The sequence below is a fragment of the Mesocricetus auratus genome, unplaced genomic scaffold, assembly GCF_017639785.1.
Source record: "Mesocricetus auratus isolate SY011 unplaced genomic scaffold, BCM_Maur_2.0 Super-Scaffold_100676, whole genome shotgun sequence".
NCBI lineage: Eukaryota > Metazoa > Chordata > Mammalia > Rodentia > Cricetidae > Mesocricetus > Mesocricetus auratus.
In genome coordinates, this window is record NW_024429266.1 from 61,806,811 (window position 1) to 61,820,697 (window position 13,887).

At 44.0% G+C, this 13,887-nt stretch overlaps 1 protein-coding gene across 10 annotated transcripts in view; it reads right to left on the minus strand.

The window, feature by feature from the left end:
- The window catches only part of Mgat5 (alpha-1,6-mannosylglycoprotein 6-beta-N-acetylglucosaminyltransferase), a 282,174-nt gene that overhangs the window by 231,533 nt on the left and 36,754 nt on the right, over nt 1–13,887 (minus strand). For 9 of the 10 annotated variants that reach the window (XM_013120397.3, XM_005079882.4, XM_013120396.3 and 6 more), the window contains one exon: nt 3,360–3,409. The exons of the other annotated variant lie outside the window; for it this stretch is intronic. The gene's annotated coding sequence lies outside the window, so the exon portion shown is untranslated. The remainder of the gene's footprint in view (nt 1–3,359; nt 3,410–13,887) is intronic. 10 annotated transcript variants of the gene reach the window in all.

The following is a 13,887-nucleotide window of genomic DNA, read 5'->3' on the forward strand; positions in this document are numbered from 1 at the left end:
TCAGTGAATAAAAATGTAACCACTAGACCTCATTTAATAGCTGGCTCTCAAATACAGCCCAGAGACACCGCTTAGGGGCGCTACCCACGGTGGGATGGGCCTTCCTATATCAATTAGCCATCAAGACATTTGATCTCGGAAGTCTGTCAGTTGAGGATTTTCAATCATGGGCCTCTGGGCTGTGTCAAGTTAACAGTTAAAGAAAACTATGACAGCCTGTCTCAAAGCATGAGACAGACAATGCCTGAAGAATGACACCTAAAAGTTACCCTGTGGCCCCCACAATCACGTACACACACTCATGCACACACGCACACACACCATACACAAGATGGGATCTAGTTGGAGGTCTTCAGGTTACTTGGGATTTGTACTCAAAGAAGATTCAGGATACAGCATCTAAGGTATGCCACCGTTTCTCCCTTCTCCTTTCTGGCATCCTGGCCATGAGGTGAGCAGGTTTCCCCCATAATGTGTTGCCATGATACACTGCCTCACCACAGGCCAAACTAACAGGGCCCACCAACCATGGGCTATTATCTCCAAAACTGTCCAAATAACTATTTTCTTCATAGGCTGGTGTATCACGGGCATATCTTACATTGGTGGACTGCTACCCTACATCAGCAGAGACTCAGCAATAACATGGTAGAGAAAGAGGGTGAGTCACTCTGCCACCTTCAAGGAGGGTGACTATGTTCGTATTTGGGGCCATCCATGTACGGGAAGGCCATGTGCTATATCTACTGAAGGCTATTTAAAAGAAGATAAGAAATGTAAAGCTATCTATGGTGTGACTTTCAAGTTGTAAATGTCAGTGACAGCCGAGTCTGCTGCTTATGGATCTCCTCCAACACCAAACTGACAAGAGCCCAAACCAACAGTTCTGGGGGAGGTTGACAGGCAGCTGCTCTTTCAGTAGTCAGGTTTGGTTGAGCCAAGATGCCCCTCCCTAAAAGGTGGCTAACTTTGGAACGCCAAAGTTGGGGGGTGAAGAGTTAACAAATTTAGGTAGTAGAAAGGTATATCCCAGGAGTCCTACATGACGTTAACACATCTGCCTGTTTCATGAAGGCTGTCAAACCCACACAATGAGAAAAAAGAGAGCAGGGGGAAGATATGAAGACTGCCAGGAAAAACAAAACAAAACAAAAAGTACAGAAAATGCAAAATAGCCAGGCGGTGGTGGCGCACACCTTTAATCCCAGCACTCGGGAGGTAGAAGCAGACAGATCTCTGTGAGTTGGAGGCCAGCCTGGTCTACAAAGCTACACAGAGAAACCCTGTCTCAAAAAAGAAGAAAAGGAAAATGCGAAATAGACCAGCAAAATAGACCAAGTTACATGTAGCCCAGGCTGTCCTCAAACTCACAAAGTAGCTGAGGATGACTTTGAACTCTTGATCCTTCTGCTTCTACCTTCAGAGTACCAGGACTACAGATATTCACCTCAACACCCAGTATATGTAGTAATGGAGACTGAACCCAGGGCTTCCTGCATGCTAGGCAAATACTCCCAGTGGAGTGAGATCCTACCAACACTTGTCTCTAAGCATAAGATAACCTATTGAAGAGCAGAGACAATATGCCGAGTTCTGCCCTCCCCAAAGGCCAGCCTGTCGTTGGCAGCCATGGAAAGCACTGAACAGACTGCCTACCAGACACCACTGAACCAGTTTCATGGAGCGCACACCCTGAGGATAACTTGCTCTGTTTCCAGATCCTACAATGTCTCATTCTCATTAAGAAGGTTGTGGGCATTCAATATGCTTACTGTATTTTACACAAAAAGAAAAAAAAAATTCCAGGTCCTTGGAGATTCAAAGTGCCTTTGAGCTTCCAAAGGAGACACTTCCTATTTCCCGGATTTCTCCCAGAGGGACAGACTCTCAAGGTGACAGCCAGAGTGAAACCAAAGATAAAAGTCACATGGTCACATGACTGATTTAGCGCAAACTTTAATGCTGTTATTCACATTAAGTCCTTCTTCTGAGGGCATCGCCTGGGTGTTTTTGCTCCTGTGATGTGGTTAGAGTCTGAGTGTATTCAAAGACCCAGGCACATAAAAGAAATAAGGATTAGAAATGTTTAATATTGCATTGTGCTGGCCCCATAACTTTGACACCCAAATCCTCTCAGCCTGTGAGGCCCACATGCTCTGCTCCGAGTTTATCAAGGTAACTAACTCTCAGAGGGAGTTTGAAGCACCACAGAGGACCCAGACAGATGAAAGAAATACTTAGCAAACTGTTTTCTCTACAAAATAGACAAAATATGGGGAACAAGGAAATAAACTGCTTCAGCAAGGGTTCCTCAGATAGCCCCAGTTCAGATAAGGTTCGACCATTCTGTGTGTGAATACACATGGTATACTCAATCGTTCTGTGTGTGAGCATATATGTGTATGGTGTGAGCGGAGTGTGTACACTTGTACATGAGGCCAGGAGGGCATCAGATGTCCTGTTGTCTCATGTTTTGCCTTATTCTCTTGAGATAGGGTCTTTCACTGAGCCTAGAGGTAGGCTGGCATCCAGCAAGCCTATTGTCTGTCCCCCAAAGCACTGGCATTATGGGTATATGTATGGCCATAAATGGGTGCTGGAGATTTGAACTCAGGTCCTTGTCCATCTTCCCGTTCTCATGTTAGACTGTCTTTCGAAGCCATGCCTTTCTACTTCAGGGGCTTTACATGTAGCTCTATCATAATCCACTGTGTCAGCCCTGGGTTTGGCTGCTTCTGAAGGGGCCATGGCTTCATTAGAATTAGTGGCTATGACTGAACTGAAAATTCACCCAAGTTCCTATTTTGTAAAGATTACATGAAGTAATAAATAGATTCCTGTTAATCCTATAGAGATAAGACATTTCTGCACAATTAGCCTGACAGCTAGTCTACTCTATACCTTCACTAGATACCCAGAGATGTCCCCTCAGGATTAAAGGCATCAAGGAAACATCCACAGCCTCTGGAACCAGTGTGTCTCTATTTGGCTTTATTTTGCTTATGAGATGTGTGTTTGTGTTTGATGTATGAAAATGTTTGTGTATTTCTTTTTGAGACAGAATTTCATGCAGCCCAGGCTGGCCTCCAACTTTGTACATGGCCAAAATGAGTGAACTTCGGATTCATGCTCCTCCCCATTCTGAGAGCTGGAATTATAGGCACACACCACTACCCATGCTTTAATGTAGTGAAAAGGATTGAACCCAGGACTTTAGCTACATCCCCAGTGTCTATTTTTTTTAATGTTTCTAAAAGATAACATCTGACTCAAATCCTTGGTTCTCTCTCTCTTCCAAGGGCAAGAATTGTGATCTCTGTGCTCAGGAGGAATGCATGGTTGCTGACTGCAGCACTTACCTGGTCTAATGAACCCCTCTCGAAAGTCCACTTCCAGGGAAGAATCACTCCTGAAAGAAAAGGACAAAAACAGCTTTAAGTGCCCCTGTGGAAGGACATGAGTCACTGCCCGGAGAGGCTGTCAAAGAGCTTGCCCGACCTCTGTTTCTGACTTTTGGAACTCAGATGCCTAAGAGGAAGACATTCTCCTCAAAGACATTACAACCCAGGGGTTAGGAAACAGCTCAGTGGGAAAGAACGTTGCTTGCAATCATAGGGACCCACCTTTCATCCCAGAACCCATGGAAATGCCAGGAGTGATGCTGGGCCCTTATAATCCCAGCTAAGGCGGGAGATGGGAGACGGGAGGTGGAGACAGGTTGATCCCTGGCCCTTGCTGGACAGCCAGCTTAGCCTACTGGTGACACTCCAGGCCAATGAAAGACTCTGTCTCAAAGACAGGTGGATGGGACCTGAGGCCGGCAGAAACAAAGCAACTCTTGGGTAAGGAAGGAGTACCTATACTAAAGCACAGACACTAAAGCTTTTACCAACTCCATCACTGACTAGACCACAATAATAGCATCACCACACATGGTTCTAAGCACACAAACACAAGCTCAAAAACAGCTCTGTTACAAAGTCAGGAGATAGGGCGGTGGTGGCACACGCCTTTAATCCCAGCACTCGGGAGGCAGAGGCAGGTGGATCTCTGTGAGTTTGAGGCCAGGCTGGACCGACAGCCTCAAAAACAATACAGAGAAACCCTGTCTCGTAAAAACAAAAACAAAAACAAAAAAACAAAGTCAGGAGATAAACACAAAAACCCAATTCCAAGTCTGCTCCTTCAAATACAACACATTTTACTTGCATCTGTCCATTTTTTAGGGCCTGGAGAGATGGCTCAGTGACTAAGAGAGATTACTGCTCTTCCAGAGGATTTGAATTCAGTTACTATCACCCACATCAGGCAGCTCACAACTATCTGTAACTCCAGCTCAGGGTAATTTGACACCCTCTTCTGGCCTCTGCAAGTACCGCACTCATCTGCATAAACACACACACACACACACACACACACACACACACGCACACACATGCACACACATTCTGATAGCTAAGAGATATCTCCTCAGACACTTATAAAACAACCACATCTTCTATAGAAGGGGAAAGAAGAGAAAAGATCTGTTATCACACACACACACACACACACACACACACACACACACAAACGAATTGATTAAGTCTTCTAAAACTAACCAACTAGTCCTTATTCTATTTCATGGAAATGTATACTACAAAATAGTTTGGTTATTTTTCATCCACATGGGAGCAATTTCCTCTTTCTAAGGACTTTGGCATAGAACTGTTTACAGTATCAACATCTTTATCCCTGAGAGCAAGCTCTAAGCAATGCCAGAGGAGGGTACAGGCCTGCATGCAGACCAAAACCTCAACTACTCCAGATCCACTGTCTCTAGGAAGCAGCTGGGCTCAGTAAATGCTTACTGCTGGGTGGGGCTGAGGTCTTGCCAGTGACTGCTCAGACCTTCTTAGATGAGCCTCTGAGATATCACTGAGTGAGGTAAAGGAATAGATTCTGAGAAACATTACAACAAAGAACAAAACTACCAACTCTGATAACTGTAGTTATCAAGATGTGTGGGGAGGTGAGGGAATAGGTGCTGTTTATGTGGGCATGGACATAGTCCTTGTGCGTACAGAGGAGGACTCAGTGTAAGGCGTCTTCCTCAATCTCTCTCCGAATTAATTTTTGTAAGATTTATTTTTATCTCATGTATATAAGTGTTTTGCCTGTGTGTATGTATGTAAACCACATGCATGCCTGGTGTCAGAGAAGGCCAGAAGAGGGTGTTGGATCCCTTAGAGTTACAGATGGTTATAAACCTCTATGCAGGTGCTGGGAATCAAACCCAGGTCCTCTGCAAGAGCAGTAAGTAATCTTAACCACTGAGCCATCTCTCAAGCCTCCACCTTACCTTTTGAGAGAGCACTTAGCTAGAAGCTCACCAACTCAGACAGTGAACTCCAGGGATCCAGCTTTCTCTGTCCGTCCCCACCCCCCAGGGCTAGGGTGACAGACACATGCCACTAGACCTGGCTTTTTACATGGTGCTGGAAATCCAAGCATAGATTCCCATTCTTAAGCGACAAGCAATTGGTGAACTGAGTCATTCCCCAGGCCCTCAAGTTACCAAATTTTTGCAAGAAGATTCCTCAACATTTTGTTTATCACCAAAATTGTCTCACATCAGCTGTAGGTCAACAATTTAGTAATCACATCAATGCTAAAGCTATCAGATTCGAAGAAATGAGTGACATGAACAAGGTTTTGAAAACCTATTTGATGTTTGATTACATGTATGTGGGCATGTGCACCACATACATGCTGGTGCCCATGGAGGCCAGAAAAGGGCATCTGATCCCTGAACCTGGGACTACACCCAGTGTGGATGCTGGAAACCAAACTCTATGTCCTCAATAAGAGCAGTATGTGCCATTAACCACTGAGAAATCTCTAGAGCCCAAACAATTTTTTTTAATCCTTCACCTCCCCAAGAGTTTCTAAAGCAACAGCCAGATAGCTAAGACATACCTTAAATAGCCAACAAGGAACACTGGCTCTGGGCATTTGCAAAATTTGTGGTCAGTGAGAAGCTGAAAGGGCTGTTACCCTTGGCAGCACTTTAATGTTCAAGTAATCTTAAATCTCATTTCCTGCAGGGCCAGGTGTACAACCCTAACCATTCCAGACCCATCTCCTACCAACTGTGCTGCATACATCTCCAGTCCCAGATTTTCCTGTTTCTTAATTACACTTAAACTAGGAAAACATTCACAGGGGTCATTCAGTGACATTTTACAGCTATTCCTAGCTCTGTCTGTAAAGAAAATGATAGAGGAGGTCGTTCCCCCTTCCCAACTTTGAAAACTGTACACTGTTGTAGTGTCTATCAAGCCAACACGCACATGTAGGAGTGTTCCATTTCTTTTTCCCCTTTTTGTTTTTGAGGTAGGATTTCTCTGTAGCTTTTGGAGCCTGTCTTGGAACTCTGTTGTGAGCCTTGAACTCACAAAGATGTCTCTCTGCCTCCCAAGTCCTGGGATTAAAGGTGTGTACCACCACCACCCAGGGGAGCTCTCCATTCTTACGTAGCCAGGTTGACCTCAAACTACATACACAGTCAAAGATAATCTTGAACTTCTGATTCTCCGGCCTCCACCTCCAGAGTGCTGGGTTATAGGCATGAACTACCCAGTTTATGCAGTGCTGGGGATGAACCCAGGGCTTTGTGCATGAAAGGCAAGTACTCTACCAACTGAGCTACGTCCCAGCCCTGGGTTTTCCTCCTTCTTAATTACATCTAAACAGTGAAAACATTCAGAGGTTGTGAGAGTATGGCTTAATCTTGAAAGAGAATCAAGGCTGCAACCCCTGGGGATGGCAGTGATAGCACAGATGAGACTGAAATTTCATGTTTAAGCAAAATTCATCTCTTTTGTTCTGTATGTTGCATAGAGCCATTATAAAAGACCTACCAACCAAATGGTCCACTTGGGAACTGATCTGCTCTACAGCAGTACTCTATGGCAAGTCTGCACCTGGGGATCTTGTCCCCTCTCAGCCCTCACCCAGAATAACTCAAATGTGTATGTACCATGATGAGCCAAAGCACCTGAATATGCTGGGGACTATGCCTCATCCACATACATGTTCCAAGTCCTTCCTACGCTATGTCCAGGCCCATCTACACCATCTCCAGACCTAAATACACCATCCCCAAGCATACTCACACTGTCCCCATGTCTATCCGCACCATACCCAAGCCTATCGATTCACTCTCTCAGGTCTACCTATGCCATCTCAGCTCAGGATCTGATGGACAGGATGATGGAAGCTGGTTCCAGATCCTGGCTCTCCCCTTCCCCTAACCCACACCTGGTTTGGGTTTGCACTGCCAGGTGGACCTCTTCTCAGGACTTATACTAAGTAGCTTTTGCTCTTATTCCCTGTGAGTGATGCTCCTCCACACTATGGCCATATGGAACAGCAGAAGCTCCTCCTTCTCTACTTCAATACCAAGGATGGAAGACACTAGCTGGAGACACCAAAGCTGCCATGTATGTTCATTCAGTAGTTAAATGGAAGCTGTGGCTCTAGCAAAAGTATCTTCATACCTAAAAAGATCTCAAGTAGTAAGACCACCTGGTAGCATCCATGGAGAGCAAATTGCATAAATGTAGGAGTTGTAACTTACTTGATCTTCTTTTTCAAGTATCATGTGATTATCCAATCTGCATTGGAGTTTCCTGAGCATGGCACCCAGCTTTATAGAGCCCTTAAGCCCTCTACCGATACTGGCAATTAGCATGGCCATGGCTGCTGCTGCTTTAATGGGATAATAAAGTCATAAAATAGTTGTTCTAGAAATAGTGCCTTTGCCTCCCAAATGCCAGGATTACAGGTGTATGCTACCACACCCAGCCATTTATTTGTATTTATAGCCATGTTTAAAGTTCATAGCACATCAAATAGCAAATCCTCTGTACAAAATGTGAACCCACCACTATTGTATACAAATTTTGTATATTGACACATATTTGAGATTAATCTTGTTAAATTATGCTGTACATACATTTCTAATCTTGTTCAAGGTATTGAACTCACTTAACAATGTAATGCACATTTCTAATCCTTGAACATTATTACTACCAACTATATAGGACAATAAGGAAATGTAGGTTTAATTAGTCAACTATTACAATCGAACTGGTAGTCATATTAGGTATATTTTCAAGGTCAGACAGAGTTATATTTTAGAAAGACAGGTTGTCTTCAAACACTGCAGAGATCTACAGAAGATGGCATTTAAAATGATTTAATAACATAGGTTCTTTTTTTCATGAGACATGTCTGCTCCTGGCATCACCGATTTACTACAGAGAAAATGATGGGCATCGAAGAGTTTACTTTCTTTGTGGCAAAAGCAAGCCACTGAGCAAGAATTTGCCCTTGCCTCAACTGCTGACAGTATGCTGTCCAAATTGGACAAGCAGGACACAAAAGAGAGTGACTTCAAATGTTGCAAAGACAAGGTGGAAATAGTCCTTCAAAATTCCTGCTTTGCAGGAAAGTGTCAGATATGCTGGGCATATAGGCTCAAGACAGATGCCCCAAAGTTGCAACAGAACCTTTGGGTAACCAGATGTTTTTGTCCAGCCAACCAGATGTTATTGTCATTTCTCACATTTCTTGGAAGTAACTTGCTCGCACTTTCTGCTTAACTCAGTTAATATTATATCTTTCTGGGGTCTTTAAGGGAATTGAAGACTAGACAGTTATAGTTTTCCTTGTATACCAAACTCACAAAAGAATTTCACTAAGGAGGTGTCAAGTATAAAAGGCTGAAAGACATTAAAAGATAATTTGATAATGCAAATTAGCATAGAAACCAAATTAGGTACAAGACTTTGGATTCACCATGATAGGATAAATAATGGAGTCTTTTCTCTGAATTGTCAAATGCAAATGACTAGCCATTGTTGATGTACTTACTGCCTGTATATATTGTATATAGTTATTGTACTTATTGTACATGGTTTGTCTTATGTTAGTTATAGCCTTTTTGTATTAGACAAAAAGGAATTGTGGTGATTTGTTGTTTAATATATTGTGGTGATATATCGGTCTAATAAACAATATATCACCACACCACCCCAAATGAGACACTGAATTTCTATATTCTTCAAATATTACTGGAAAGAGTACTAAGGAATTAATCATTTTTTGAGACAGGGTTTCACTATGTAGCCCTGGCTGGCCTGGAACTCAGAGACACCCCCTGACTCCCAAATGCTGAGGTTAAAGGTATGTGCTACCACACCTGACCTATGAATTAATCTTAAAATTCTGGTTTTGATAAAGTCTGAATGGTGGCAGACATCTGTAATCCTAGTACTCACAAGGCAGAGGCAAGGAAAACCAGAAGTTCAAAGCCAGCCTGAGCTACATAGCAAAGCCAGCCTGGGCCATGTGAGTTCCTTATCTCAAAAAAAAAAAAACAAAAAACAAAAAACAAATAAATAAATAAATTCTGCCTCCAGAGCCACCCTCAACTTTACACCTGTCGAACTGTTCTAAAAAGTATAGCCCCCAGAAGGGTACGAATAGCAACAGAGACATCATCTGAGAAACTGAGAGGACAAAACCTCAGACTCTGCTGCAGAGATTGTCTGGTGCATCAAGGGATTACAGCAGAAGCCTGAGGGTCGGATTCCATCCCCAGCACCCATGTAAGAGCCAGGCATGGCACTGGGAGATGGAGGACAGGCCCTTCTGGTTCAATAAGAGACCCTGTCTCAAAAGACAAGGTGAAGAACTATTTAGGAAGATTACCAGTGTGGACCTCTGGCTTTCACATGCACAGGTTTGTACACCTACACACACACACACACACACACACACACACACACACACACACACCATCATAAACCTACAAATCAAGAACTATGGTGAACTACAGTAATGAGAGACTTGGGGGCATGCTAAAGTTTGAGCCCCACCACCCACCGCTATGACCACGTGAGCTGAGCTGTGACCCTTCCGAGAGGTCTTCTGCTTATACAACTCTGTGGCGTTTTTTCTACTCCTTAAACACTTGCTACAGGATGATGTCAGCCATTCCTCTCTATTTTTAATTCCTCATGATGAGGCTGCTGATGATTCACTCAACACCTTATGCCATCACTGAAATAGTAAGAAGCCTTTTCTCACACCCCTAATGGAAGGTGACTGCTGCCTGTTATCCCTAATGTAATTACAGGAACACTCGGTGGCAAAAGTGTGTCCTCTATCGCCCTCGGGAAAAGCTGAGCGGAGAGTTACAATTATAACTCTCCATTCTTTTCCATAATGTGCTCATCGTACTGTATCTTTGAAACCCATCTTCCCACATGTCATAGGAAGGAAACAGAGAGCGTGAGATCAAATGCAGTTTACTGTAAATACAGATCAAAACCACATCTCTTGGGGCAAACCTCCCACAACTGACAAGAAACAAACTTGCAACAATGGCATGGCTCTCTCATTTCTCTAAAATATATGTGAACGAAGGAAGTTCAGTTGATTGAATGTTTTCTAAGGGTCTTTCAGTGACCTCACGACAATGCGTTGACTAACTATCAACGCAGAGCGAACACAGGGACATGTCCCAAATAACTTTACTATGCACACCTTTAATCTGTTGAGATGTTTGTTAATTCAGAGAAGGGGCTTTCATACCTTCTGTGAGGTCTCCGATGAGTTGTGAATACCAACATGTTATTAATTTCCCTTTGCTTTTTGATTAATTTCACACTTACACTGCACAAGAAAGGAGAGATTAATGATGTCTGGGGGACAAGGCTGGGTTCTTGTAAGATGCTAAATCAACCTCAAGTGAGAGTAAATAGAGGACCCAGATAAGGAAATGATAAAGGAATCTGCTCTGGCTGTCTAAGTTGCTCTGAAAATATTAATGCCCAGAACCTGGAGAGTTCAAACTGTAAAGTCTAGTTACTGCTGTTCCCAACAGAGAGACGAAACACTGGAATTCTGAAGCCTGTATACCCAATGTCTCCCAGCGACTGAAGTCATGGGTTCATTTATCAGATGGTACTGCAATTCTCAACTTCCCAAGAGCCCTTTGACATAGTGTTCAGTCCAGTCCCATCCTGTCCTTGTCTTAATTCTTCCGGATGATGTCACAAGTCTATGTCAACTGCACCAAGGGTTATGAAGAAAAGGAGAATACAAGGCTTGCTTAGTACACAGGAACCCTAGCCCTTGGGGGGTGGAGGCAAGAGAATCAAGAGTTCAAGGTCATCCTTGACTACATAAAGAATATGGGTCCAGCCTAGGCTACTTGAGGCCCTGTCCCAAAAAAAAGAGAGAAGGAAAGAGAGAAGAACATGGAAAGGGAAGGGGAGGGGAGGAGAAAGGAGGGAAAGGGAGAGAGAGACTCCAATCTCAAGGTACACACAAGCTAGTCCTATTAGTGATAATAAAACACCTAGAACCTTCTATGTGCCAAGCCCTAGAAGCTTAGAGTAGGTTAGCCAACATGATGCTTCTTTGAGGTACTACAGTTCTCATCAAACAGAGGAGGAAACACACTCAGAGAGCTAAATATCTTGCTTAGGTGATCCCCCACTGTGTTTATGTTTAAAGAAAAACTTTATTGTTCTAAATTGTACTTATTCTTTCATTACAAAGATTCAGACTTACATTGAAAAAAACAAAACCCAGAGCCCCCAGCAGATGACCTGCCTGAGGGCATAGGGGCTGCAGGTGCTAGGTGTGTCCTTCCTGAACAAGGCTGGGTCACCATTACACCCCTCACCTTCACCTGGATCTGTCCTGGTGCCAAAAGTGAAATGATCCACACCACGTTGTTTCTCTGTGTGGCTGACATAGCAGTCCAGCTACTATTTCAGAAGGCCTAAGGGAGGCAAGATATCCTTCGAAAACTCTCCTTTCCCAACTTCAGCTTCAAGAGTTCAAAGTCCATGCAAGACCAATGGCTGCCATACAGGCTGGCAGCTCTGCCATCACAGGAAGTTTCAGGGATCCAGGCCAGTCCACAGACTTATCTGGATTACACCAAACTGACTTATATCTTTAATCAATACTGTGCAAAAGGGCTTGGAGAAATGGCCCAGTCAGTGAAGTACTTGTCCTGCAAGCATGAGGACCTGAGTCTGATCCCCCAGAATTCCAGTGAAAAGCCAGGTTTGGTGGTGTATGCCTGTATTCCTGTGCTGGGCAGGTAAAGAGAGGTGACTTTCATTCCCGAAAGCCCCCTGCAGGTGAGAGGTCAGATAAAACCAAGGTGGATAGTATCTGGAGGAATAATACCTGAGGTTATCCCTGGCCTCCAAATACACATCCACCCTCCCCTCCATACATATACATGAATCTCTCTTTGGAGAAGGTGTATAAATAAACCCATTTTTCCTAGAGCCTATGAAGGTCATCTAGTCCGAGATAAATGCCTGCCTCTCTCCTCAGCAACTAGTACCTTATTCTCACCTTAACCATCTCCTCCTTAGTCAATCACTACAATTGCCCAACTGGCTGAGTTTTCTCTAGGCTCATCCTACTCCATCCAATGGCACTTCATAAACCCTCAGGAACAGGCAGGCAGGCAGGCAGGCAGACACACAGACACACACACTTACACACACACACACACACTTTTCACTTTAAAAAGAGGTTTAAAACAGACAGTGGTGGCACATGCCTTTAATACCAGGACTCAGGAGGCAAAGGCAGGTGGATCTCTGTGAGTTCTAAACCAGCCTGGTCTACAGAATGAGTTCCAGGACAGCCAAGGCTACACAGAGAAACCCTGCCTCAAAAAACAAACAAACAAACAAACAAAAAAAAAACCCCAGAGGTTTAGAGAACACACCTGGTTACTGAGGTCACATCTCCTGATTCAAGGCTCACGTCTCCTGATTCAAGGCTCACATCTCCTGATTCAAGACTCACATCTCCTGATTCAAGGCTCACATCTCCTGATTCAAGGCTCACATCTCCTGATTCAAGGCTCACATCTCCTGATTCAAGACTCACATCTCCTGATTCAAGACTCACATCTCCTGATTCAAGGCTCACATCTCCTGATTCAAGGCTCACAGCTTAGGCTCACGTCACTGAGTCTCCCATGGAGCCCCCTCTACCGTTTCCGCATTATTTTTCCTGCTCCACCCACCCTTCACCTTGCCTGTCTCTACATCTCTGGAACAGGATGCTTCACCTTTCATGCTCGGTATGGACACTCCCCAGGAACACATCTCCATATCTCTGACACAGCATCTTTGACAAAACTGACCACAGATACTTGCCAATCCACTGACTCTACAGTCACCATTCATGATTTTACTTACTTTACTCAGATCTTTCTGGTCATTTCACTTTAGTGAACACTGGCATATGCTTAATACTTGCAAAGCCTGGTTTAATCTCCAGTGAAGTACTGGTAGTATTGGTATGTGTTCCGTGGGATGGGTGAGAATGGGGAAAGCCTCCGGCAAGTGCTTCCTGAGCAGCCGGAATTCAAAGATGCTTTCAACACCCCCTTCCCCCCGCCCCTCGCCTGCCTATTTCTAAGCCCTCTTCTAGTTTCGTTTCTGTTACTGTGATAAAATTCCAGGACAAAAAGCTTCAGAAAGAAAGTTAAAGTCAGAATTCCAGGTTACAGTTGATCAAGAGGGGGAAGTCACAACAGCAGGAGCTTGAAGCAGCTTAGTCACATCCACAGCAGAGAGAGCGGCGAGAAACGAGAAAGGAGCACATGCATATTTAATGCTCAGATAGTTTTGTATACTTTTCTACAGTTCAGAGTACAAACCAGGGAATGGTGCTGGGTTCCAGTGGGCTGGACCTACCAACATCAATTCAGGCAAGCCAGAAAATACTCCCAGACGTGCCCCAAAACCAGCCTGATCTAGACAAGCCCTGATTGAAGTTCTCTCCCCAGGT